General features: G+C 38.4%; 1 protein-coding gene across 2 annotated transcripts in view; it reads right to left on the reverse strand.

The window, feature by feature from the left end:
* The window catches only part of stk35 (serine/threonine kinase 35), a 58,520-nt gene that overhangs the window by 19,678 nt on the left and 11,111 nt on the right, over positions 1 to 27,731 (reverse strand). Inside the window, exon 3 of one of the 2 annotated variants that reach the window (XM_072367132.1) lies at positions 26,007 to 26,700. The gene's annotated coding sequence lies outside the window, so the exon portion shown is untranslated. Of the gene's footprint in view, positions 1 to 24,662; positions 26,701 to 27,731 lie in introns of those variants that run through there. The other variant, XM_072367131.1, reaches the window with a different exon arrangement.

Below are 27,731 nucleotides of genomic sequence, written 5' to 3' on the forward strand. Positions count from 1 at the left end.
TCAGGAGTCAAAGCGTGACACCACATACAACATGTTCAAACTGTCGCTGCCTGAACAACCTTGCTGAAACTGGAGCTGAGAAGCCTGCTGTGACAGAGATACAAACCATAATGGATTCTCAGACAGAGCTTCACATTCAGCCTCATTTCCCCAATAATTGGCGAGTTGTTTGAAGGTGTCAAACGGGGCATCGATATAGTGAAGTTAGACCTCGTGGCTCTGTTTCTAACTCCAACTGTGAGATGAGAGGACTTTTTGGATGAACAATGATGTGTTGACTGATGAATTTATTTGTCAGCTTTTTGCAACCTGTCTCTGACTTGCAGTCGAGTTGTGAGGTTCATCGGACATTGTGGTTTGTGGTGATGCTGCATCGATCAGTTTAACCTTAATCCTGTTGAGCACAGAGGCGATTTCACATGTTAAATAGCCTGTGTCCAATCGGTGCCGCTGAAGCCAGCGGTATAATATATAGCATCCCATGAGAGAGGTTAAAATGTTTGCTTGTGTTGCTACCGATAAGCTTCAGTCACAGCGGGGTAACTAAACTGTACAATCAGATTACATAACACGTAATTATATCCTCACAAAATGACCCATAGCACAATTTCCACAAAGGGAAAAAAATGTATTTAAATTATTACCATGAACAGAGCTTACAGCATCCAGTTGGACCTCACAAATTCATGTAAGATTCATTTCCTGCTATCCCTTGGCCCAAAGATGAAGCAAATCCATCTATGGGAGCTGCAGACATTAGGCACGTCCTAAATCAAACAGGCTCACATTCTCTCCAGATGAATCTAAAGCATTATTTTTATGTGCTTTGGAGATAAAGGCCAATATATGAAGGATTACAGCCGGAAGATACAGCTCTGTTCAATTTATACGTGCCTATAAAATGTGGTTTCCTACTCTGCTCTCTGGTTTGTACTCAATAAATAATGTCCATAAAGATTTGGATCAAAACTGCTCTAATAGAAGGTTGTATTCCCTTTTGACAGAGTGAAGACATCACCGCACCACCTCAAACAGTCAATAAATAGTTTCCTGATTGTCAAATTATCGTCTATGAATCATTTTTGTTTGTAGAAACAAACAAACACGGAAAAAAAAGGGTAAACTTTTGAAATGTCACTAAATAGAAAAAAATGCATCAGGCATGTTTCCATTCCCGGATTTGGAGAGAATAAACTAGAAGTTTAGAAAAACGCCATGTCGTGTTTTACCCACAATGTTTTTTGCACAGATTAAACTCTAAATCATATCTCAGCTCATTTCTACTCAACAAAACAACAAATAAATATACAGTATTGCATACAAGTCTTGAGCTTTCTGTCACGGAGGGGTAAGCTGTGGTGTGGCTTGGCAAGAGTCAGGACCCGGATGCAGATATTTATTATGAAAAACTTGATTTATTAAGGCACAAAAAAAACAACCCATTTGAAACAAAAGTCACGTCTGAGCCGGTATTCCAAAACACAAAAAACCGAGACCTGACATGAACTATGACTCTGCATGACCAACCTGACAACATGAATGGTAGTGAATGGTGAGGATCTGACCAAGAACTGAGGGAGCCAGGAAACTAAAATACCGTGGGGAGGTGATTGGGGATGGGGTGCAGCTGTGAACAAAAACAGGTGACAAGGATGAACCTAATGACGTGCAAGAGTGACTGGGGAAAACATGGCAAGAAACTAAATGCTAAACAGAAACCTGAAACATGAAAAACCTAAAGTCATAACAGAGAAATCAAAAAACACAAAAAAAAACATTTTCTTGTAATCAGACTTTCTTTTAAACTCTTAAACTGGTTTTCTGAAGTTTTTTTCACATCTTTTCTTTGGACATTGTCTGCTTTTGCACTCATTTTCAGTCCAGTCCTTGTACCTGACCATTTTCAGAAGAATGTTTAACACCAGTCTGGTTTCCATTGCTGTTTTGTATGTGCAGTTGGAAGATGCGAACAAGAAAAAGTGAATGGAAAAAACACATCTGATCTGGTAAAGATCACAAATATTTGACTCACCAGCTGTTTCTGGTTTGACAACAAACAATAAACTTAGTGAATTTCTGGCATCTTCCCAGATATAACATAGTATCCCAGAGATTAAACTATTACCTTAATAAGATTACCTCTTTCTATTTTCCTCTTGTGGATGTCCACCACAGTTGTTGTTTTTCCCACCTCAAAGTTTGTTTCCTGTTAGAACAATTACTTCTTCTCCTGCATTACAGCCACAAACAACGTGGCTTTCCCCGCCACCCTCCGGTGACACTTCACAACCTACTTTATTCGTTTCAAACCGGTCAATAGAAGCACATGCAGCTTTTTAAAAGTTTAGTTTAGATTTGCTCTGGTAAGCGTAAACCCTAGTCTTGGTTTAACAGTCAATATTGACAGCATGTTTGTCTGTTTTGTTTCTTTATTTCACTGCGACACAGCTGCATGTGACCAATGAAATCTGCTTACACTGGTTGGGATGAAGAGGCAGACAACGAAGGGGAATATTTGGCCTGTTGAGTCCGGAGCAGCAGTTTGGAAACATGCAGCTCAGGAACCACAAAGTTATTACTCAAATAGAAATGTGTTCAATTTAAGAAGACTAAAACGTTTGTTCTCAAAGTCTGAGCCGAAAACATCCACATCAATCAGTAGCTGTTATACACTAATGCATCCAGTTTGAGCCAATTTATATTTTAGGGATTTCCCCAGATGGATTTGTTCAAACAAGATTTATATATAACGTTTTATTCCTTTAGACACAGCATGTCAATATTATTTGCTTTATCTGAGCTTTGACATGGATTTATTCAGTATTCAAATATCACATTTTATTTTAATAATTAAATAACTAATTATTTTAATTTAATTTGCAGTTGTACATTTAAACATCTGAAATTTAATACAAAATAATTTTTAGATATTTAAGATTTTACCCAACTTTCCTGTAATATCTAACCCAAAAAAGTGAATTTCAAACCCTGGTGGTTGATGGTTTGGACAGCTGGATATTTCCCTCCAAACTAAAGATGGAAAATAAATCCAGCTGGACAAGTTGTGTTTGTTTTATTTGTTATTCTGAAGTTTTAAAGAGGAAAAACAGAGACATGATTTTACACAGTTCTTTTATAATCAATGTATAGAATTGATTAATTAAATTAATTAGTCAAGTATGTGTATGTGAAAGCCTTAGGGAAGACTGAGGATGTGGTAGAAAACAAAAGTAAATCAGACTGACAGAAAACTTGAGAATAATGTGATCTTGTTATAATTCAGACTAGTTATTTAAAGGCCTGAAGCTCAGTTAAAGAAGTCAATGAAGATAAAAAATGAGGACAGGAGAAGAATTACTGATTCACCAGATGGTACCCATCAGTGTTTGTTAACTTATGATCACCAACCAGCAGGGGGCAGTCTTCAACTGTTACCGTACACTTACTCGTTTGTTTACCAGCAGCTTTGACATAGTGTGCAAAAATCTTGAGCCACCTCTCATTACAGTGTTATATGTTTTCAGATTTTTTCAGACATGTTCAAACATAGATGTGAATACGGCAAAAAAGGCAAAAGAAGCTACATTTTCCTGTGATACGCACATACTTTTACTTTAGTAGGATATTTCTGGTGAGCATTTTCTATGTTGCTTTTCTGGTACATTTTCTTGAGTTGGTAACTGAAACTCAATCTAACTTACCCAGTACCAGGTGCTCATAGAGGGACCAAAAAAAATTAGCTTTATTGTTTTTATCAGTTCCTCAGTGAACCCAAAGACTGGTCCAGAAAGAGAGCAATTTTACAAATACTGTTCCTCCCTGTCAGGAAGCATCAGAGCTTGTGATGTTTTATCATGATTTATATGAGGAGGTTTCCTATTAATACAGAAACTAATATTTTAAGTTTGAATGACACTGGGACATATAGATATGTTTGTTTGATATGGGGACAGTTTTTTGTTTTTACCATTCTGCATTAAAAATTCTGAATCGATTTGAATCAGTCAATAAGAGGAATAAAAAATCTGAATTAATAATATTCTAATGATTCCCAACCCTAATAAAGACTTAGCTTTGACTACAAGAGCTGCAGCAACAAGAGGAAGACAGCAGCGGAGATGAGAAACTTCCCTCATTAGCTTCTTCCTGGAACATTTGATTAGCAAATTGAAATAAATTAAAATGGTCTATACTTATTTCCTGCCCAGCTGCATGTGGGGTGGTGTGTCTCTTTCTGCCTATTAAAGGATCATGGGAGTTTGAGGATGTTGTTGTTTTTTAACAGCTCTGTCTTTGGATGATAGGCTGCAGTTAGCTGATGATTCTGTTCTCACCAATACAGATAAAACCCCAACAGTTTGAACATCAAACAATATAATATTAAAAGCTTCTGTTTTCATATGTTTTTCATATTTTTTATACAGCTGCAAACTGTTATGATGCTGCTGAACAATAGAATTTAAGTAGACTTACTGTATGGGTTTGGAATAGTTCATTAAATTGGATTTAGATCCAATTAGATATAAGTGTGTCTAGTTAAAGAAAAAGAAAGAAAAGAGAATATCAATGTTTGCAATCTCATAAGATTTAAAAGTGAAATCAGTAGTGCTGTCACAGATGCAGTAAAGAAAGATAATAAACTTCTGTTTCACATAAAAACTCAAGGCTATTAGTCTATAAAACACAAGCTAAAAACCAGAGAAGAGCATGGACGTAACAAAAATTGAAGTTGTGGTGGCCCACAATAACGAATAGGAGAGACATTTACCAGAGGGCTTGTACCTTTAAGAGCAAGGGCTTATGGGATATACCGGTTCCGGATTCTATACTGTTTACATGTTGCAAAGTTACGGTGCCAGTTACCTAGTTACCGTTGTTGTGTATTATTATTGTTTTATGGAGAGTAAATGGACTCGACCCACCTCCGTCTCATGCCTCATTATTATTTACATCTCCACAACATGACATGAGGTAGTGCATGGACAACTGAAACAAAGACAAGGATCTGATGCAACAACAAATTTAATGTATATACGGAGGCATTAATGACCAGAGCAGTGCAGCCGTGGTGACTGGGAACTAGGGCCAGGTGTGTGAGGAGAGCAGAAAGCAAGACAAATGAAAAACCAAAGAACAGACTCTGATATCCTGCAAAAACATGAAAGAAAAAAAAAATTACTTTTGAGTAATTTATTACAGTGCTGTGCAACAATCCTGAGCCAGTATTAATTACTTTCTGTTTCCTTCCAAGCAGCCAGACTTTCTATAATATTCTAAAGTGGCTTTCTGAAGCTCTTTCAGAGTTTTTATTTGGACATTGGCTGCTTTTTCACTCATTTTCAGTCCAGTTCTCGTACCTGACCATTTTCAGAGGAATGTGTTTTTTATTTGTTAAACCACTTAACTCTGACCTCTAACTCATTCAAGCAGAAAATTTAGCAAATAAGCCATTTTAAATTGTATCTTTAGGCTGTCACAAAAACAAATGATTTGTTCCCATTTCTTTAGTTGCATCTATGAAAAACACCAAAGATAACACAGTTTGACAGTATTTTTGTAGCAACAAGGTGATTCCCAAAGAGCTATTGAGCCCTAGCCTCATCAGAAATGGTCTTCATGGAAGGGTGGCTGTCAAGAAACCATTCAAAAGGAAGGGAAACAGGGAGAAAAGGCTGAGCTATGCCAAATGACACAAGAGGTGGACTGAAAATCAGTGGCAACAGGTCTTATGGAGGAATGAATCCTCCCCAGAGCCCGGACCTCAACATTATTGAAGCAGTGTGGGATCATCCTGACAGAGAACGGAACAAAAGGCAGCCGACATCCAAAGAAGAGCTTTGGGATGTCCTTCAAGAAGCCTGGAGACCCATTCCTGAAGACTACTTAAAGAAATGACAGAAAGCTTGTCTAAGAGGGTTCAGGCTGTGTTGGGGGAAAAAAAGCCCCTCACTTTGAGCCTGTCCTCGTAAAGGCTGCAGGGATGAGTTGTAGTTCCTGTACTGACACACAGGGGGCAGCACTGCTCCCCCACACACTGCTTCATAAAGCCTTTATATACCCATGAGCCATCAGTTCTCAGGCTCAGGACACACAGCTGTAAATGTGCTAGGACATCATGTACTGAACACTGTGTGCCACTGTCCCGAATGCACACACAATAACAAAAATTCTGAGCTGTTGTCCACGTAAAACCAAGCTTTAAAATCAGCAATCAGGGCCTGCGAATTGTGTATTTCTAATGTTTAGTATAACACTTTAAATATATGTAGATTTTTGCAGTTTGTTTGTTTCGGCTGTATTTTTTATTTTTATTTTTTTAACTTTAAGTGTAGATTTAATCTATTTATTTGGTGGACGTGTGGATTTGTTGTTACTCATCTATAAAACAGATCCTTTTTTTTTATAAAACAAATTGCAGTTTCTCCAAAAATCATACATTTTTTCATATTAAAAAAATCTTAAAATATTCTTACTGAACAGTAAATTCTAGAACCTCTAAAAGCATTACTGCTGCGATTACACATTTCCATAAAATGTGAAAATAATAGCTTTGCTTTCATACAAATGCTGAGTAAATTCAAACTGAATTTAATGAAAATCCAGACGTGTCTAAGAGGAGATGTATTATTTAGATAAAAAAGCTGGTGGCACTAGTTCTTCTGTCACATGGCATGACACCCATTCACCAGAGAAAGAAAAAGCTTGAAGATATAAGACGGTATTACTTAAAACTTCTTCTCTGTTGAGTGAAATTACATTTTTAAACTTTTTTTCTCTATCAAAATAATATCTTTACGTCTTAAAATGACATTAATGGGACTACTTGTTGTCTCATTTGACAATCTGGGATCTGTAAATTTTCAAATTATCCACAAATAACCTCTTTGCTGCTTTACAGGAAACATGAATATGATTATTTATTTCTTTATTCAGTCAGGACATTCCTCATGAGACACAAGATCTCTTCTTTCAGGGATTCCTGATCAGTTTCTCATAAAACCATTTCCATGGTTAGTACATATAAAACGCCTTCAGGGATAGAAGAGATCAGGGAATAATATACGATATGCTGTTGTTATTGATATGTTCAATAATCAAAGTGAAAATTTTAACTTGAGAGAAGCAGCTGTTGATAGACAATGAAGGTAGGCTGTAATCAGTGCTGCCTCGTCCTTTTTTGCTGATTCCATTTTTCTGCTGTGTCATCCTCTGTGGAAAGAATGAATTAAGCACCATCATCCCACGTTAGGCTGGGCCATGTTGAGCCACAGTTTGTTCTCACAGCAGATTTAAGACCAGTGGATTAGGATTAGTCAGAGCTATGTATACCTGAGCGCACTTCCAGCCTGAGGGAAAAAGAGAGGTCAGGAAGTGAGGAAAGATGGGAATAAAGCCGTGACCTGGGTCTATGGATGGGAAGGCCACACACAGCCGGGCCTCAACTGGTGGGGATGGATTTACTGACTTTTTAGAACTTACTGATCAAAATTGGATATATTAGGATTTGATCAAATGTGTCTCCCGATCACACATACAGGTCAATTACCAAGCACTTTTAAAGCCATACAAATCAATTAAAAATAGCATAATTTATTAGTCCTGTGATGGACTGGTGGCCTGTCCAGGGTGTACCCTCGCTCAATGACAGATGACAAAATGAACACAGAGGACAGATGGCAGACTCTGTCCGTTTAACGTTGAGCATAAGTGAGCCCATAATAATAATTACTGTAAATCTGACCAAAACTGTACTTTTAAAAACATGTAAACATGTTCATCTGAGTGATGTAAGTAACTGAAGCTCTCTAAACTGGACTAACAACACAGATAAGGTTTACTCCTGTTTGTATCTGCTAAATTAGACTCTATGGGATTTAGTGCTCTATACCAGCACTAAAGTTCCATCCTTTCACAATTTGTTTTGTAAAAACAGTAAAGTGTACATTAATACCGCTGATTTCTGACGTTTTTCTTTACTTTATTCTTGAGGTGTTTCAATTTTATCCTCAAAATCTCTACTTTACTATTAAAGTATTTAATAGAAGCCCAAACTATCCGTTTAAAACAGTGAATCTGCTCAGAAAGGGAGGAGCATCGTAGATAAAATCGGATGAGCAGGAGGCAGATCTCCGGCTTGATTCAGCAGGTCTGTCTTTCTGTGTGTGTGTGCTGCAACTGTCAGTGCCACGTGCGCTCTGAAACAAGGCAGCACCATCGAAGAAGTGGGTCAGCCCAGTCTGAGCAAGACAGAAGCTCAGTGCAGCTTGTCTGTTTGGGTTTAAAACCTGTGTTAAGCTCCTTGACCAAGAACCATGTTGTTAGTTTAATTTATTGTACTTTTTAGCATGTGTCTTTAAATCAAACTAATTTAATTGAAATAAAATAAGGAAAGAATTATTATTTAACAATACTGCTCTTTCATCTACCAGTTCTTTACTAGACAAATAAGTCATCTTATTGTGTTTAAATAAAGTTTCATGTCCAAAGACATGAATCAATAGTTGAACTGTGTTGTTTGTTTACAATATGCTGAATATAACAGATAAAGTTCACTGCAATAATCAAGATAGAGAAAAGTTCAAGGGTGTGGCGCATGTATGAAAAGGGCTTAATACAAACTACACAAGCTTCAAAATGTCACTGAATCTCTCCTGGTGTTCAGCATGGACAAAAGCAGCAATGTCTGTACTGGAAAGTGTGTCGATCAACACATGGGTATTATAAAACAGATCTGTCTGAGGTGGAGTCAGGACACTGTTAGCACAGCTCAGCATGAGGAGGAAGATGGCTCTGCCCCAAAGTCCCAAAACCTATCGAGCTATTAATGACTCATGACTGTATTTAGTATTTTAAACTAAATCTACGCAGACTGCGGAGACATGATCACTTTTAGAAATGCCTCAATGTGCGCTCACTGGCTCCAATAGAATTTAAAAATAAAAAACACCAAGCTAGCTTCTCTCATGAAATCCTAAGTAAAAAAAAAATCCCATAAAATTTGTTGTGGTTTTATTGGCTAGTTTAATTCCTTCTGATCAGTTTGATGGCGGTCATTCTGAATGCAAAGAATTAGGAATCGACAATACATGTTTTTCTTCTATCAGTCTTCAATGATCACTCTCTGGCTTTGCCCTCGTGTCCAAATATGGTCACTTCTGGCTCCAGAAAGAATGTGATGGCCAAATGGCAAAAAAAAACTGATTTTACATGATCATCAACCACTGATTTGTCAACACAAAAGTTAGAAAAAATGGCAAAACATTAATCAAATGGACATGCTACGTGTCAGATTCACACTGGGCCAAGCACAAATTTTATTTGAGCTTGTTTTGAATGAACTAGTATCATCTGATGTAACTCTTTTTCCATATTTTACTACATTTTGTCACCATCTGCAGCTCATTTGATCCCTCTTCGCAAAAATTCAAACGGAAATACATGTTAACCAAAGGACAAAACAATAATCTGAAAAAAACTAAAAAATATTCACTCCAGTCCACTTATAGTGGGGCATGATGAGAAATGTCGGTCCATAAAAAAGTGAGTTTCCCTGCAGTTTCAGGGACTTTGGAGTATGGCTGTATTCTAAATTAATAATGAGGTCTGTTCCTTTTTTAAGTATCTGAGCCACTAACACATGCACAAGCTTGTGTGCACTGATAGCACACACTTCTAAACACAGAGGGAGATAAGAGAGGGGTTTCCTGCTTATGTGTGCTCATTCAGGAGGAAAAACTGTGTCAGCCGGTCACAAGTTGTAAAATAAAAAAAACCCACTGTGATCATCATCAATGTGCATTGTTTGTAAGTTCTTGTTGGTCAATAAAACAGCTCAGTTTTAAAATGCCATCTCTGAGTTTTATTGTAGAATTGTGTAAAAATTAAAGCCATCCATCTGCTGTCCCAGTCCTGTCGTTTTACGTGGCCTAAGTCCTGAGAACTGAGTTGCTGTTGTTCCCAATCGCTTCCACTTTGTTTTAATACCACTGACAGTTGACTGTGGAATATTTAGTTGCGAGGAAATTTCACGACTGGACTTGTTGCACAGGTGGCATCCTATCACGATACCACACTGGAATTCACTGAGCTCCTGAGAGCGACCCATTCTTTCACAAATGTTTGTAGAAGCAGTCTGCATGTCTAGGTGCTTGAATTTATACACCTGTGGCCATGAAAGTCATTGGAACACCTGAATTTAATTATGTGGATGGGTGAGTGCATACTTTTGGCAATACAGTGTATGATTGCGTTGTTTCGAACAATCACAGTAAACATAGAACTGTCTGCAATAGGTGCAAAAACTACAAAAATGAATGGGGTTTCCACTTTTCAAGCTGAACCAATTAATTAGTTCATTAGCATTAATTAGAGCAGCAGGGATTGAGATGGGCAACCAAGTCAGAGACTGAATGTGTCATAATCATATCTGGTGGAAACAAAGCATACGAGACGCTAGCTGAGGCATTTCTCAAAAATTGTCATTCGACTTTATATTCTTGACATTTTAACCTATTTTAAACGCTTAATAGTGTAAAAGCAACACCTTCAGAGGCATATTTTTATTATCATTATAACGTTACAGTTTATGTTGAATTAAAAAAAAAAATTACCTGATAGTTATTCAGCTTTTCTTTATTTATAGAGATTAATCTAAAAAGCTTTGATAGGTTTGATAGTTAGCTTGGTGTCTCTATTATCCATCATGCTCTACTCGGCACATTCATTCCACTTAAATCTAGGTCATGCCTGTAGATTATAAAATGAAGCAGATGAGGAGAGAAGACTTATGAAAATGTACAAAACATATACAAAAGGTGACAAAAGCACCTTCCAGAACATCTAAATCTGGAGAAAACACAAACAAGCAGTGTTGTTTGCTTCCCGGACTCTCTTTTCACAAAATGACTCATTAAAACACCTTTATGCTGTCGGTGTGAATCACATTCTGTTTGAAGGCGCATAAAGACATTATCACCGATCAATACCTCTTTTATGAGGAACTGAGGCCTGAGCAGAAAGAGAGAAGCCATTAGGCTCATTAATCATTTGTTAACTATATCAAACAGAACAGTAAGCACATTATTTCAGCATCAACAGATGTCCACGCTGAGTAGAAAGATCACCAAGTCTGTCACTCGCCACATTAGAGAGTGTGGTTGAAAGGGCAGAACCTAATGGAATAGTTGAAGATCAATGAGGACGGAAACAAACAGCTCCCAAGGATGTTTCAAGAACTGACACCTTCGTCAAACTGCACTCAGTGCTCGAAATGTCACATATCCAGTGCATTGTTCTTATTGTTTACTTGTTGTTTTGTCCCGCTGTGTTTTTGTGCAGATATTGATGCATTTCCACAGTTTGCTCGTGAAGATCAAGCAGTCGTTTGATGGTACGACTAATTTCAGCAACAGATGGCATACAGTACACGTACATCCTCACTACCTATATGAATGTTTTAAGTCTTTACTTATCAAATTGAATCCCATGTTCAGGTCTTCCTATAATGGCCAAATACCCTTTTATTTGAATCTTTTAACCATACAGTTGTGACATATGGATCCCTCAAACTAATATCCCACAATAACTTTATCCTCATCACAAAACCACTCATGACTAGAGTCATAATAAAGGTTTAAAAGTTGAAAGATAGCAATGTCCAACAGGAAGTTGGCTCCTGTTATGTAGTGTTGCAAACCAAAACCACCTTTTCTTTTTTAATTTCTCATCCTTGCCATGTGTTTTAATTAGCTAAGCACAAGCAGTCCCAGGTGACTGGGATTGAATGAACTTGGAAAATAGTGGTTTGGATGGAGTTCAATCCATCTTGAAAGTATTTTTGTAGATGTTAGATGTGGCAAACTGTCTAGGATGTGTGTTGTGAAGGACCAAAATGTAAATTATCAAAGGAAAACAATAAAATTTTATTTTAAAACAAAACTGAAAGTGCTTCAGTTGTCAAGGACGTGGAGGAGCAGGAGCTTGAAGACCCAAATGCAGGATGTAAGACAGGACAGGTGCTCCACTGGTTAAGTGGGCCCTCCGTGCCAGGTTAGAGTCCCATTACTGCATCTTTTTCCCCACTCTCTCAGCTCCCTTTCCTGTCCACTAAAGGCCGCTACAGCCCAAAATACCTTTAAATAAAAAACAGGTGAAGTTGGCATCAGTTGACCAAAAGCAGCAGCTGCAAATATAGACACAGACAGATACAGTCCAATACAAGCCAATTATAATCCAATTCATTGTAATACAATCAAATCAAATTCATTCAAATCCAAATTAAAGTGCAATCCATACACAGACAATTTAAAAGAAAGTAGCCTTGCGAAGGAAACCAGCAGATTGCATCTAAACTTCTCTTTGATTCAATCTCTCATGCTGAGTGTGCACGAGGCGACTGTGGAAATACGTAAATGATTCGAACCAGTCTGTGGGCTCTATGTAAACATCTAAGTTAATTTTCTGTTACCCAGGTTCTAAAATATTGAACAAAATGGTCATAAATAAAGTAATAAATGTCAGTTAGAAATCTTTAAAAGTCAGCAGGAACAAGCGTTAGGCTGCAGAAACGTTCCCTTTGGCTGACACATTTCTAATAAAGATGCTTCTGAGTGAAAGTCAAACAGCCTTTTAACTCTCTGGAGTTAGTTGGACTGAGACTTTCACTGTTAACACACTGAAGTATATTTTATTTTTTTGTTTCCTAAGAGAAGTGATTGGTCAGGAGGCAGTGTTTTGATGTGTAATCATATTTTATCTTTAAACTTATCCTCCTTTGGTGAAGGTTATGTTTGCAGAACAAATTGCCGTGATGATACAACCTGGTAAGAAGTAAACCAGCTTTATGATACTGAAAATCCAGAGCTGAACCTGATGTAACCTCGCTAAATCACTAATCCTGCTCTGTAGTACAGGCCCCTGGCAAGAAGCAGAGGAAATGGTAAAATACCAGCCTAACTGTTTGTTGTTCACATTCTCTGTCAAATGTCATCTTAACGGGTATTAAAGTTGAATTACAGCCCAGAGGAGACAAAGCAAACACTGGCTCCAGTGTGGGACATGTTTCAAAGCCATCTTTATTCAAAAGTAGGTGAGTTGCAATTTGTGACCCTAAATGTCACTGTGCTTGACAAAAGAATAACAGATTATCCTAGCTTGGGTCCTTGCTTTCACATGGATATAATTTTGACACGAGTCAAACAATTTAACATTTTTGCTGACTGCACATACCTCCTGTGACGCCCTAACAGACAGATAATACATAATGTGCTCTGTCACAGACCAAGAACTGCTCAGGAACAGCTTCAGAAACAAGTCAAACAGCCTCAGTCCCCCCCATCTCAACCCAGAAAGCTCAAAGTCAAGTCACAGCTGGTTACAGGGATCTCAGAGTTGGTTTTTCTATTTGTTTTTAGCTTCTGGCAGCATTTGGTTAAAGTTGGACAAACACAGACACAGCTGTTAAAAGAATTAACAAAGCAAACCCCACTGGCTGCTGTTGCACCAGGCTTTTTAAAATCCAGGTAATTTGGCTTTAGCTGAATTGGAGAGTTGACTTTTGGCTACGGTAATTGTAACAGGAGCAAAGCTACAGGTGCCACAACGTCAGCAAAAGGAGGATGTTGGGCTGGATGGATGGTTCAGCAGAACAGTCACACAACCAGAGCTAAGATGCTTATGGACCCCCAGAGAAAAACCTATACATGCACAAAGAGACCAGCGGGCCCTAAAAACCCACAGTTATTATTTCATCATTATAACATCAAAGGTCCTCTATTTGCACCCTGATTTTCCTCAAAACTCTGAGATAAAATTGAAAATAAGCTTTGATTGTTAATCTTTTTTTAGAGCTGGTACATGTGCCCATCAGACAGCTCAGATAGGAGGAACTGAGCCCAGAACCATCATACTGTGAGGCGACAGTGCTGCTCCTATAAGCTGTTTAAACAATTCCTGAGACAGTTTACATTTTTACAGGATGCTTAAAATGGCCTAACTCTCTTAGAATAGCATAAATGAAAATATATCAGTATCTTTCATGAACAAGAGAAACATTGGTTGAATGACCTGTGTACAAGGAAACACGGACCGTTGCTGGTGCTTTGGCAGCTGAATTAGAGGCAGATGAAATGTCAGCAGAGGTGCTCAGGAAGTGGACTCGCTCGGCACTGGGCAGCAGCTCAGGAGCACAACATGTTTAGAGTCACGCCTCAATATGGAAGACTCTTATTTAGGTGACTCCTTCTAAATCTGGAGGGTATGATTTGACAAGAGGGTGGAGGTATTGCGTGAGCAGGGTGACTGACTGGTTGGAGGCTACCAAACTGAATCACAACTTTATAGCCCTACCACTTTTCTTTTGGGAAACCAAGAATAATGGTCATGTGGCCATCCAAATACCCCCCCAAAATCCTGGTTGAAGGACTAGATGACTTCTACTCCTCTATCACAGCTTTACACGTAAAGAACGCTTTACACTTAAAGAAACTGAGCCAATAATGACCCGAATACACACAAACTGGATGTTTTTTTACGATATAGAACAATGCAGAGGCTCCTACTCTATCCAGGGTTAGATTATACATAAGCAGTTAAATGTAATAATTGTCTCCGGTTTCCTCTGTTGGTTCTAATGTCAGTTAGTTATAAAGGAGTCCTGAAAGAAAAGGGACACCTTATCAAAATGGATGGGTAGAACTGAGGGGAAGAAGTGGGATTTGTCCAGAATCAAACAGGACATGCTACATTTAACAGGAAATTCTTAAATGAATAAGCTTTAATTCAAATTTAAGAATTTAATTAAAATCTCTGCGACAGCTACAGAAGTCTGGAAATATAACTCCACAACTTTTTCACACATGCATGTTCTTCTCAACACACACTCAGAAAAGTGTCGAGTTAAACAGAACGATGACAAGTACTGAGATTATATGAAAGCTGGTGAGTGCATGCTTCTGTTCAGGGGTTATTGACCTCCCTCCATACAGCGCATTAACACCCTTCAGAGGCCTGATGACAGAGTCTTTGCAGTCTTGTGTGCTGACACTGGTGAAGCGCATGTAATCTGCATGAGCCCCGCCCCATTGTTCTGTGACATCAGGAACAAGTTGCTCTCTGGCAGCAGGCCTGAACACAGCCGGCAGATCCTCAGACTGCAGAACATGTGCTCCTAAAAGTGAAGTTAATCCTGCTGTTCTCATAAATCTACCGAACGCCACAGAGGCAACAAGCACCACAATTAATACACCTGTTTCTATTCATAAAGACCAAGTAAATATTGTTAGTACATATCTATAAATGTTCCCAGTTAGACTGGTTGAAAATGTGCGTGCCGCAGTACACTAAACATACAAAAACTGCCTGCTTACTGGCAAAACTCCTGCATCCCAACCTCCTACGTTCAGACTCTGAACCGTATGAAGCAGGAATGTAAAATAAGTGAATGAATCTACCTGGTTCATATTCAGTTACCTGAGATTCTGCAGCCCTCATGAGGAAAATGAAAGCAGCAGATGATTAAAACAGGGAAAATCTTTTCAAAGATTTTAACAATGTGTATTTAATAATGGAGACACCTCTGTGATATTTGATTTTTAACTATATAACATGCAGAAAACTGAGGAATTTCTCCTTTCTGCCAGATAAGTTGATTATTATTCATTTTCTCATTTTTCATATCATGTAAACTTCCACTCTAACACTGCAACTGAGCTAAAAAATAAAACAAGTTAAGTATCAAAAAGAAAAAACAATATTTTCTGAACACTTTTACTGTGTTTTCTTTCCTGGAATCTTAACAGTATTTTACCATATTCATGTAATTAACTTTATATGCCAGCATGTTATTTTTTTTTTTAATTACTTTTCAATAAATTCCCTAATTTAAAAAAAAAAACAGTACAAAACCAAAACTCAAGAGTAGTTTTTCAATAAAACACAGCTAACACAGATAACACAGCTACTTTGTGTTATACTGAGTTCAGATTCAGGGATAATATATATAAAAGAAACATGCACAGATATCACAAATTAGTTTCATTGCTTTAAGACAGTTTAATGATAAATAATTCCATCATGAATAAAGTTTGCTTATCGGGTCATTTCTGCTTTTAAACGCCAAACTCTCTTTAGAACAGAACCCCAGTTTAAATGTCTATATGGGTGGAACACATTTTTTGACCCACTTTACTTTAGTCTTTTTTATTCTTATTATTACATTTGTGATCAAAAGAAGAACTTGAATGTCTGTGATGCATTTGAAGAGCTCAGAAAAATCAGTTCTGAGAGAATTTGAATGTAGCTCACCAAAATCAGGAACTAATGAATACATTAAGACACACCGTTGGTGTGTTTAGCGCAGTGTGGATATGATAGTCAAGGAATATTTGGGTATCTTGGCTCCCTTGGTAAGTGTGTCTGGGAATAAACTGTCATGATCCATGGATTTCTATGTAGAGAGCCCCCTGTTTATTCTCTTGACTTTTCCATCTGTTCTTGTTTTCACACCAGGTCCTAATTATGCTGATTATCTCAGCTGCCGGTTATTTTTGCAGTTATATCTCTCTGTATATTTACTCCTGGATTTCAGTTGATCCCGGTCAGATTAGTTCATGTCGCTTGCATTTTTTTCCTGTAGATTCTTAGTTGGTTTTGTTTTTCTCAGTCTTTCGTTGCTATGACTTCATTCTCTCCATAAAACTGTGAGATAAACAAACAGAATAATCCCGTAGGCATCTGGGAATTTTTTAGAAGAAAAATGAAGTAATAAGGTAAACGATTTGACATAAAAAGGAAAATAGTAGTATAAATGCAGGATAAATTAATAAAGCAAAACTTTATAAATATGTTTGACAGAAAGAAATTAAACTAACGGATGATTATTCACAGTGTAGGTTTATTTTAATGCATATTATTAAAAACTTGAATTCAATGAGAAAAAAGTGTTTGGAAGGCCAGGATTAATTGCTCGTATATGATATGGACAAAATGTACAAAGCAGATGAAAGAAAACTCTAATTGCACAACATCTAAATAATGAATCTCAACGCCGTCATCAGGTCACATTAATAAAACAATATGAAGTGTCTGGGCTGAGATTGAGGATGCTCGCGCTCCAATTGACTCCTTTGTGCTCATGTCACAGCTGTTTTCGTCTTCCCTCAGTTCAGCTGTGTTTCATAAAATCCTCCCTCCACCCCCGCCCTCTGCCTTTTAGCTCCATTTCACTGCCTATAGCCGCCCCTCCCATTCCCCCCCCCCCCTCCCTGCGTCTATGCTCTCAGGACACCGTGTTCCCACACAGTTGAACATAAAGAACTCAGAACACTGACATATTGTCGCCTGCTGTGTTTGAGTGTGAACGCCGACACTGTGGGAAGCCCCACTGGGGTTTCTCTTGGCCACCGCCCATCTTTAATCTACACATTCCAATTAATCCAGCAGGCTAATCAGATGGAGCCGGGCTTTGTGTCTGATCCAGATAACGACCTCCTGAGGAGTTTTTCACACTTCCACGCACACTTATTATAGCAGGGGGTATCCCACTTTCTCTTTTTGGAGCTGCTGCTACAACTATTTCTGGAATCTAAAGAAGAAGAAAATCCAGACAGCATACAAGCATAAAAAACAGGAGCAGAAAGTATAAATATACGGGACAAATTTTCAAGGGAAATTCCCCTAATTTTTGCAATGTTGGTCACTTTAGAAAGAAGAATACAAATAGAAAATGGTCAGCACTGCAGAATATCTGTGAAACAGGATTGGATGTTTCAAATGGAAATTTCAAGTTATAATCCTAACCAGGGCGCTGTTTCCATCCCTGCTGCAACAGAACTTGTGAAACAGGAACATTGACGCATGTCAAATATAATCCATCCTTAAAGTTGTTGTTGAAAGATGTTTTGGCGCTCAGTTGTTTTGCCTCCAGCTGATCCAAAATGCTGCAGCAGAGTTCTGATGAGAACTAATAGGAGAGATCATATGTATTTCTCCAGTTTTAGCTTCTCTTCATTGGCTTCTTCTCCTCACATTTAAAGCTCTTCACCAAGCTCCATCATATCTTAAAGATCTCATAGTTGGATATTTTCCCACTGCTGGGGAGCCTCCCATGATGCACCTCTCCTACCTCTGCTCTCTTTACTCTCCATGTACATATGACATTATTGTTGTCATTCACTTGTGTTTCTCTTTCTCAGCAGGTATCCCTGGCCTGGTGTTACGGTGCTTGTTTTCCCCTCTTTCCTGTCCTCCCATCCTCCAGTTGGTCAAGACAGGTGGCCGCCCTTCCTGGTTCTGGTTCGGATGGTGGTTTCTTCCTATTAAAAGGGAGGTTTTTCTTCCCACAGTCGTGCATGCTCAGGATGGGGGATTGGATCAAAGAGAAGTTTCAGTGAAATCTGTTGTAGAGCAACTGGATCTGTTTAACCACAGAAAACTGAGGAGGGAGACTAGCTATTTCACCATTTTTGAGGCTTCATTGTAAAACTGCTACACATTTTTGTGGATCAACAAACGAAATGTTACAATCTGTCATGAAACTGCATCGTAAATTCTGACCTGATACCGATACTGATGTTCAAGCTGATAATTTAACCAATGGCAGGTACACATTATGTTCATTGTAACACATTGCACATTGTAATTTCCCTTTTGAACACCAGGGAACAATTAAATATGCTTTATCAAGAAAATAACTTAACAATGTTATAATAACTTGACCCTTTAAATTATCTTTGAATGAGCACATGGTCATTATTGTAAACTTCCATATGAACTTTCAATAACAACTCAATAACTTTTCAGTGCTTATATGGCCTAGCAGAAATGAAAGTAAATATCAGACACTGCCTTTGGTTCATGTTATCCTAGTTCGCCAATAGGTTGGTTGATTATTGTCTGATCTATATGTGCATCTTTAATAATTTATCCTTCAAACTTCAGCAGGTCTGGAGTTGACATGTAAAAGCTCCACCACTGACTGACCGATTCTCTTGTAGAGTCTCAGAAGAGAACTGTCTAAAAAACATCAATTAAAGCACGTTAGTCAGAGACTTCTTGGAATTATGAGATTTTGAATCAATTTAAATTCAAAATTTCTTTGCATTCTTCTTCAAAATAAGTTCTTTGGTATGTTTTTAGAAATACATGTACATATATACACAAGTATATATAGATTTTTAGTTTTAACAGGCAAAATGTCACATTAGTTGGCTGAAAGGGATTGACGGAGGAGTTACACAAGTACTTTCGGCACTACTTTATATCAAACTTCAGCTTTCAGTTGTTGGTTTGAGCATGTCAACCTCCTGGTTTGGTTTAGGCATTACAAACTATTTTATTAAGATGAGGAAAACATCCCCACTTGCTGTAAAATAAACCCTCTCACAGCATTTTTTTATCTCCATTTACAAAATGTACAAACGAGAAGCAGAATAAGCAGTTTTTTTCCTGCTTCCAGCACATCAAGATTAAAAAAAATAGCTGTTCCCTTGCTGCCTAATACCCCTTAACACAACCTGTCAGCTACAATTAGATTATCTATTATTCGCTTCACCCGTGAATGCATCTATTATTCTGTTATTCACTGGATACTTTAATGATATTAAAGTATCTGTTAGTGTTGGAGCACTCTTTCCTCCCTGTCGTCTTTAAATGCAACATAGATTTTTCGTAGAATCCTAAAAAAAGATCTTCGACATGAAAAGTCTCACTGCCGAACGTGTTTTTGTGTATGTGGTGGTCAAAGCCTGGAGCCTGTCTGGTGTTTCTAGGCAGATAAAACAAACCCTGTGGATTAATCCAGAGGGGATTCAAGGGATTAAAGACAACTGTGGGAAACAACTTCCTCAATTTGTTGCCTGAATAAGCAGCGACGGGACTGACACTGCAAAACAAACCTATTCATTGATTGACAGTACGGGTCCATAGCTCTGGATATGGATTATGCATTCCAAACCAGATGTCAGTCAGTCGTAAAACTACAGCGCATAATGGCTGATCAAAATAGCAGATCAATAAACAGAAGATTTCTGAGTTGTTTACCTTTATAAATGCACAGATGAGCCAGCTGGGTTAATGTTCTGGTTCATTTCCAGGAAGTTGTTTATGTGTAACTCAGCTCCTGGGTTGATAGTTGGGTCAGTGACGGTTGGCACATTGGAGATAAGACAACCCCTCCTCCAAATTCATGCATCCACCCAGATGACTTGTGGTTTTCTGTTGAGCTTCCCAACTAGAATCAGTGGATCCTCGTGGTGGATTTAACCCTATAATGCTTGACCCAAGAAATAATGGACAGAAAACTTCATTTTTTCAAATATGAAGTCTTTATTTGGCCCTTAAACAAAAAGTAATAAAATACAATAACATGCAATTTGAGAAATAAGAACTTTTCTCCTTAGCCAGCTGTAACATCTTTACTTTTAAATGTAAAGATATAAAAGAAAATGTCACCATAAAGTCTTCAAAATGTCAATATGCTTCTCCTCTAAACAACCAGCTGGGGGCTAATGGGAGTTAGCCATTTTCAATTGTAAAGTGTTGAACAAACATGATTAAACATAATCAGAACACAATCAACGGATTTATCAGGATTCATGGAAAAAGTGGACCAAATAGCAGACAGCAAGTAGGAGCAAGGCTAATATAGTAACTATAATTAATAGAATTTAAATAATTAACATGAAAAGGCACTGCAGAACAGGGAAAGCAAACACCTGACCAAACAGTAATCCAAAAGACAGGTGAAAACTATCAATCTGAACAAGTGATGAGCAAAAGTTTCAAGAACAAACCTGGAAGGAATCCCAGAGACAAACGTGCAAAAATTCAACAAGGAGAACATGAAAACCAGGAGGATAAACACAGAGGAAGTGATCGGGTGAAGGCTGATCAGATACAGAAACCAGGTGCAACACAGGAAGTAAACTAACCAACGAGTACTCTTCAAAATAAAGGAGGATGCAAGGTAACTTAAAACCAAGTAGAAAAGTGTAAAGAAAAGCCTGTGGGAAAAGGTATATGTTAAGACAAGATTTAACGATTGTAGTGATGAGCGTGACCTGATCTGAAGTTCCAAAGTTTGAGAGCTGCGGTCCAGCCTGGTTCTGGTTCCAGCCAAGAGCAGCTCATTGGCTGACCTGAGAGAGCAGAGTGGGGCATACATCTTTGTAAATTCAGATAAATAAGCTGGGGCAAGACCGTTTAGGCACTTAAACACACACAAAAGGATCTGGATTGGCAACAAAGATGCCAGGCTAAAGCAATCAGGTGAAGAAGGTGTCTGTGGGTGGAGGCTGTTTGTGAGTCTCTTTATCCTTGATTTCACACTCCTGTGGGGCCTTCCTGACAGCAGGATTGTGAGGAGATGGTGTCGTGGGTGTGCTGTCTTGGGGCAGTGCGCAGTTCAGCTGGTGATCACACTTTAAACTGTTCATCTGTAGAAGCTGCTGAGACGCCAAATTTCCTCAGCCTTCTTTAAGAAATAAAGTCTGTCCTATTTGTGTAGATTTAAAGAAATCTACATAAAATAAGAGTTTTTCTGGATGCAGTAGTGATTTGATCCCCAAATGTATTATCTTGGTGTGTTGGTCCAGTTTGAGTACCGGTAGCTTGATTTTGTAAGATTTTTGTCAGACTAACATGTTTACATGCATTTCAAAAGTCCAGTTTAATTGGAACTGATACAATAATTATTTTTTGTGATGTCCTGTAAACATGCCGACTGACCATAATGACCTGGAAGTATCTGAGAACCAATATGATAAAAGATGATAAAATTCTTTAGATGAAGGAAAGGAGCTTCAGTGCTTCCTTTAGTCAACATTGAACCAACTTTTATAAATGGAAAAAAGAGTTTTGTCCCAAAATGCCTTGTGGTCACAGCTTTTTAAGCAAAACTCTAACTTTTATTCTGAATCATCAGCTATGGTAATGAACTAATATTTTGTATCTAATTACACTAATGGCACACATGCACATACTGTTTTTACAACAAAAATTCAAAAGATTTTTTTCTTTTTCGCATGCAGAGTGCTGAGGCCCATCTTAGTCCCGTTGAATGTAAAGAAGCAGGAGCGATTCGATCCCAAACTGCATTAAATGGGTTTGGTAGTCTGTTTTAGACGTTTACATGCATTTCGAGTCTGGTTTTGGTCCAACCTACTTGATGCTATCCCACCAAAGAAGCTATTTATTTTTATTTTATCTGAGACTAATTTTCACGTTCATGTGCCCATTTGAGTCAATGCAGGAGTGATTCAAACCCCAACCGTGTTCTGTCTTTAGATGCTCAATGCCATACAATTTCAGTTGGATTAACGTGCCTGCTTGGATTTTAAAAGTTTGGGTTGTAGTATGTCCACCAAAAAATATACATGAAGAAAACAAAAAAAAAATCCTTTGCTTTGTATATTTTTTACATAATTTTTTTATTATAATTTTTTTTAATGATATATCCATTGAAAGGTTATAAAAAATAACGAGTTTAAGGAATTAAAGAGAATCCGTCATCAGTCAAAATACCTTAAAAAGTGTTTTTTTTTTATCTCCAATTATTGAAGGAACCCTGAAGCATTCAGTTTATGTAAGACCAAATCATGCAGATATGATAAAACTAGTTTCACACTGAGGAAAAATTCTAGCTATCTGGTGACTATAAATCACGGTCATCAGATAGTAAGAAAGTCAGTCAATTATATTTGAGTCCTGTGGTTCTGATCGGGCTGCAGCAGATCTCTGAGCTCAGAGTCCTGTGGTTCTGATCGGGCTGCAGCAGATCTCTGACAGATGACCATGCAAGGCTCTGAGTGGAAGAACAAGAACTCTGGACTGGACGCTGAACCTGACCGGGAGCCGATGTAAATACATCAGACCTGGTGGAATATGAGAGCTTCTGGAAGGTTCTGTCAGCAGCCTGGCAGACAATAAAAAGGGAATTACGATAATCAGAACAGGATGAGATGAAAACACGGACGATAATTTCCATCTCTGCTGGGACAAAACAGACCTGATTTAGGATTATTCCTAAGCTGATAAAACATGAAAGAACTACACTGTTTACATGCTGGTCGAGGCTCAGATCCTGGACCATAAAGACACCAAGGTTACATAAAGTGGGTTTGACTGAAGAAGACAGTAAATCCAGACTTTCTGGAACAGAAATAAGCAGCTCTGTTTTATGACTTTATGCAGGTCACAAACACAGAGATCTTAAAAATGTCGTGAAGCTTAAAAGAAACTTACAGCTGAATATGATCTGTGTAACAATGGTAGGAAGCACCTTTAAATGTACTTATTAAGTGATTCTTAAGGGTTAGAAAGAATCTTAATTTAACTGATTACGGAAGGCAAATTACGTATTCGTAGTGCAGTTTTTACATTATTCAACATAAATTTATCTGCTGGTGTTAACATAAAGAATGCAACTACTATTTGGAGCAGTTTTAGGATTGTGCGAGTTTAATTTAACGTCAGGACATGAACGGAGGTTGAAAGAAAGGTTGTTATGGACCGGAGCTGAAGGCTTTTCCCATTAAATATTCAATTTATTTAAAGGTGGTAAAGCAAAGAATTCCTCAATGGTTTGAGACACAAACGCATAATTAAACCAGACAGTCAGATCTTTTTTCAATCATTTATTCCAAGAAAAGTTGTCAAACATATTTACAGCAAAAAGAAGATGATGCTTTTTTCAAACATCTAATGGCTCCTGTCAGCTTCAATAACAAAAACATTTCCTATTTTACATAACACACTGCTGTACACATTGGAAATATGCACGAAAAGAACAAGAGTTCAACATATTACACATGACAGATTGAGAACGGTGTGGTTCTGTGCGGTGTTTACAGTGAGGCAGTGAACCTTTTGTTGCATAGTGTCGAGTGTTCAAGTGGAATCATTAATAGTCTGAAGAGAGCTACAAGAACTGGCTCATATAAAAAACATACAGTGGCAGCGGGGCAACAAAGGGAAAACCTGTTCAGTTATTTTAACCAGGTCAGGTTTGAAGAAACACGTATGAAGACAACTGCTGAGCAGGTCGAGATTCAACATCCTAAAAGGTAAAGACACGTCACACTTGTCTGGTAGCAAGAAGCCAAAAGTTGAGTCTCATCCCAGGAATTAGACACCTTCACATTTTTAACATTCGTTAGCGTTCAACATCAACATCTCCCACAAATGTTAAGCTGTGCTCAAACTGAGTGTGAGGTCATTATTACTAAACGTTTCAACACTGAAAAGAAAGTAGTCCAAAAAAAAAAACTAAGGAACTATAACTGTTAAGGTCTCAGTGTGTTCACGAGTCAGACTGTCAAAGAATCTTTTCCCACATTTCTGATCCAATGTGTTGGAGAGAAGGCGTGTTGGAAACCCACAGTAAGCACAAATCTTGATTTATCAAGTTCAATTATTGATTTAAAAAGTCATAATAAGTTAAATTTCAAAGTTTCTTGACTCTCTCTCTTCAAGCTTCAGTGTGTCAAAATTAGCATAATCTTTTAGCAGGATTACAAGTGTCTGCCAGTCTAGTAGAATTCCTTGAAAATCAAAATGTTGCATTTAAATTACGTTAGAATGACACAGTAATTCACCCTCCTCATCATATTACTACAGTAGCTCACGAGGGACAAACCAAACACTGGCTTTAGAAGCAGTCTTTTGTGTTTTTGGGATGATTTTTGAAGGTTTTTTTTTTATTTTTTTTTTATTTTTATTTTTTTTTAAATTTGTGCCACTAGATGCAACTTCATCGCACACACTGAGTTTTGGAGGTAAAAACTTGACCAACCATACACTGATTTCATTACACCAACTACAATCTGGTTAATTTCAAACACACAGAGACCTGCAGGTGAAGCTGCCTCCCTAACCTCACTGGAACACAGTCATAAAGAGAAAAGGTATGTTGTCGTTACGAAAAGTAAAAGGAGTTGTTACTTGTAGCTAAAACACCACAAGGAAAAGCAGAAGTTGGTTTAAAATAAGACGTTGAGTCTGAGGTAAGAATCTATCCCACTCAATTAAAGTGGCCCTGGTATCAGAAACTAAGAGAGGCTAAAGAGACAAGTTGGATGTTTAAGAGTGCTGAACATGAGGTAGGATCACACCAAACAAACGCCTCCAAATCTAATACTATTGCAGAGTCACTGAACTGAAGCGGAGGCTGGCAGAGCTGGAACATACGAACCTTTCATACTCTCAGGCTCGCCAGTGAGCGCTTTAACCGCTCCCCTCTGTGTTTTGTATCTTCTATCTTCCTGGAAATTCTAGTGGCTCTGTATTTCTGCTCAACCCCCGGGCGCCTTGCAGTCAATAAGCTACAACCAGTGCAGCATTACGTGCCACAGCAAAGAGTCTGGGGCACCACAATAAAGATGGGAAGGAAGGAGACTGTTCGGATGAGTATCCCGTCTGCCTCTGGGGATTATTTCCAGATGGTAAATCTTCAAATTTCCTGTCACACTCCCCAAATAAGAGCAGGTCATAAGATTTAACTGTTCAGGTGTAAAGCTCCTCAATGACCCACATCGCAATCCCTGATCAATGCTCAGTATCTCTTAATTACAGATAATTGCAATTTCCCCACTGAAATGATATTATTGAATGTATTCAGAGATTCTTTTAAGTCTGAAAAGTTCCCAACTGCCACACCCAACCTCAATATAAAACATTCAATGCAGCAGATCAGATGCTAGCTCACTACATCATCACAATTTGTTTCTTGGTCATGTATTCATTTATTATTCATTATGTTCTTGTGATGATGATAGACACATTGGTCCAACAGGTGCTCTTTGGATTCAACAGGAACTAATGCCCATTTGTCCAGTTTGAATTCGCTGCTGGACATTGTTTGGTTTTTGTCTGGAGTTGTCAAAGGCCCACTGCTTCGAGTTCAGCTCAAGAACAACACAAACCCGTTAATATTCACATTACATCTTCCTCTGCCATCAGAATGTGGCACAGAGCTGTAACTCATCAGTGCGACACCGGCCTGTGTCGCACACAGCACCTCAGTGTTTGAGTAGCTCAGGGGCACCAAATGAAAACATTCCCATCTGACATTACAGCCGCTTGGGGTGTCATTTAAAGAGTTTAACATCCTTAAAAAAACAAAAGACTCAATTGGTCAGTTTCTGCAGACAGAAACTTCAAATGGGACGTTTCCAAACCAGTCTCCATTGTAACCAACAAAATCATTTTATTTAAAGATCCAATTGCACTTGGTGTGAATCGTCTTTAAGGCACGAGTCGTAGGGGGCAGCAGAGTAATCTATCACTCTTAATGCTTTAGCATTAAAACACTGGTGCAGTACAGTCAGCTAACCTGTGCCACAGTCGAGTATGTCACACATCTTAATGAAGAGCAGGCTTACACTCGGGCTGCAGGGAGAAAAAAAAATGAGCAAAGGGGGAAAAAACTAAAGTATTGAGCCTGGTTTCACATCCAGTCAGCTCTCGGTTCAGATGGGGATTTTCCACCCGTCGCACACCCTCCACTCCACAGTGACGTAACTGCAGCTGGGTGGTGAAGGGGGTGTACTGTTGTGGTCTGATCTGCATACAGTTTCTGTCCCAGACTTCTGAAATAATTGGCCAGTCTGTTACTTCCAGCTCAACTTGGGATTGCGGATGCTTCACAGTTCAGTTTGTCAAGAGTCCTTTGTTCCGCTGGAGTCCACGGCCATGTCGTCCACAAAGCTGCAAAGACACAAAGTACCAACGGGTCACTATGAGGCAACATAGAATGGAAAGAAAAAGACTTTAAGACATTTTAGGGCCACCATTTGGACACTTTTTAAAGAGACTGATGTTTGTTAGGAAGCTTTTCTTGAACCTACAGTAAGTGATGGTCATGCAGTTATAACAAAGGAGAGAGAAGGAACATGTGCGACACAGTAAACTCACAGTTAAAATGAAAGGAGTTACATAATGTAAGAGTTATATTATTATCATACCATACTGGGTATTTAACAGTCAGGGAAACTGTGCTTTAAACTGAAGGGATAAGTATTTTCTACATGCACAAATACACCACACGTTTATGTACGAATATATATGAATACCGTGAATATAAACAATGATATTACATATATCTATCCATTCAAACTCCATCATCACAAAAATGCAGAAAAGCCTGGTTGTGTCTCAGGGGAAAAATGCCTCTGCATCTACCTGAGTAAAATGACACCCGACACATCCTCCCTGTGGATGTGTCCAGCTTCGGTTTAGCTGTGCACTAATAATAGCTCCGTGGCTGACATGCAACAGCCCGGGCTCGCAGTGGTTTGTTCCCCTTTTCGTGGGTTGCATAACAGCAGGACACATGGTATGAACACAGGCTTAGCAGGAGGCACGCACGCTAGAGACGGTGAATGAGGGACGACATGAAAAGTGCTGAGGACGAGCAATTTCAACACCACGCGTGTGCCTAATTGCGCCAAACAAAAGACAAATTAAGATATTAACTATAAAACTACAGCAACTCAAAGTTCAGAATGAGGTCAGTCCACAGGACGCTCTCAAACATGCTTTTAAAGGAGAGTTTAGTGCACACGCTGTGCGATTAGGTAACACAACTCTACAGTTTGCCTACAGGCTACACTGACCGTCAGCGCAAAGATGGAGCTCTAATGAAGGCTTCCCTCAGAGAAATGATGGGTTTCATGGTTTACTCTCCATTACAGGGAAACATTATACCTCATTAACCAGTTAATGTCAGCCTTTTATGT

The sequence above is a fragment of the Leuresthes tenuis genome, unplaced genomic scaffold (genome assembly GCF_036924035.1).
Source record: "Leuresthes tenuis unplaced genomic scaffold, fLeuTen1.0.hap1 SCAF_16, whole genome shotgun sequence".
Taxonomy (NCBI): Eukaryota; Metazoa; Chordata; class Actinopteri; order Atheriniformes; family Atherinopsidae; genus Leuresthes; species Leuresthes tenuis.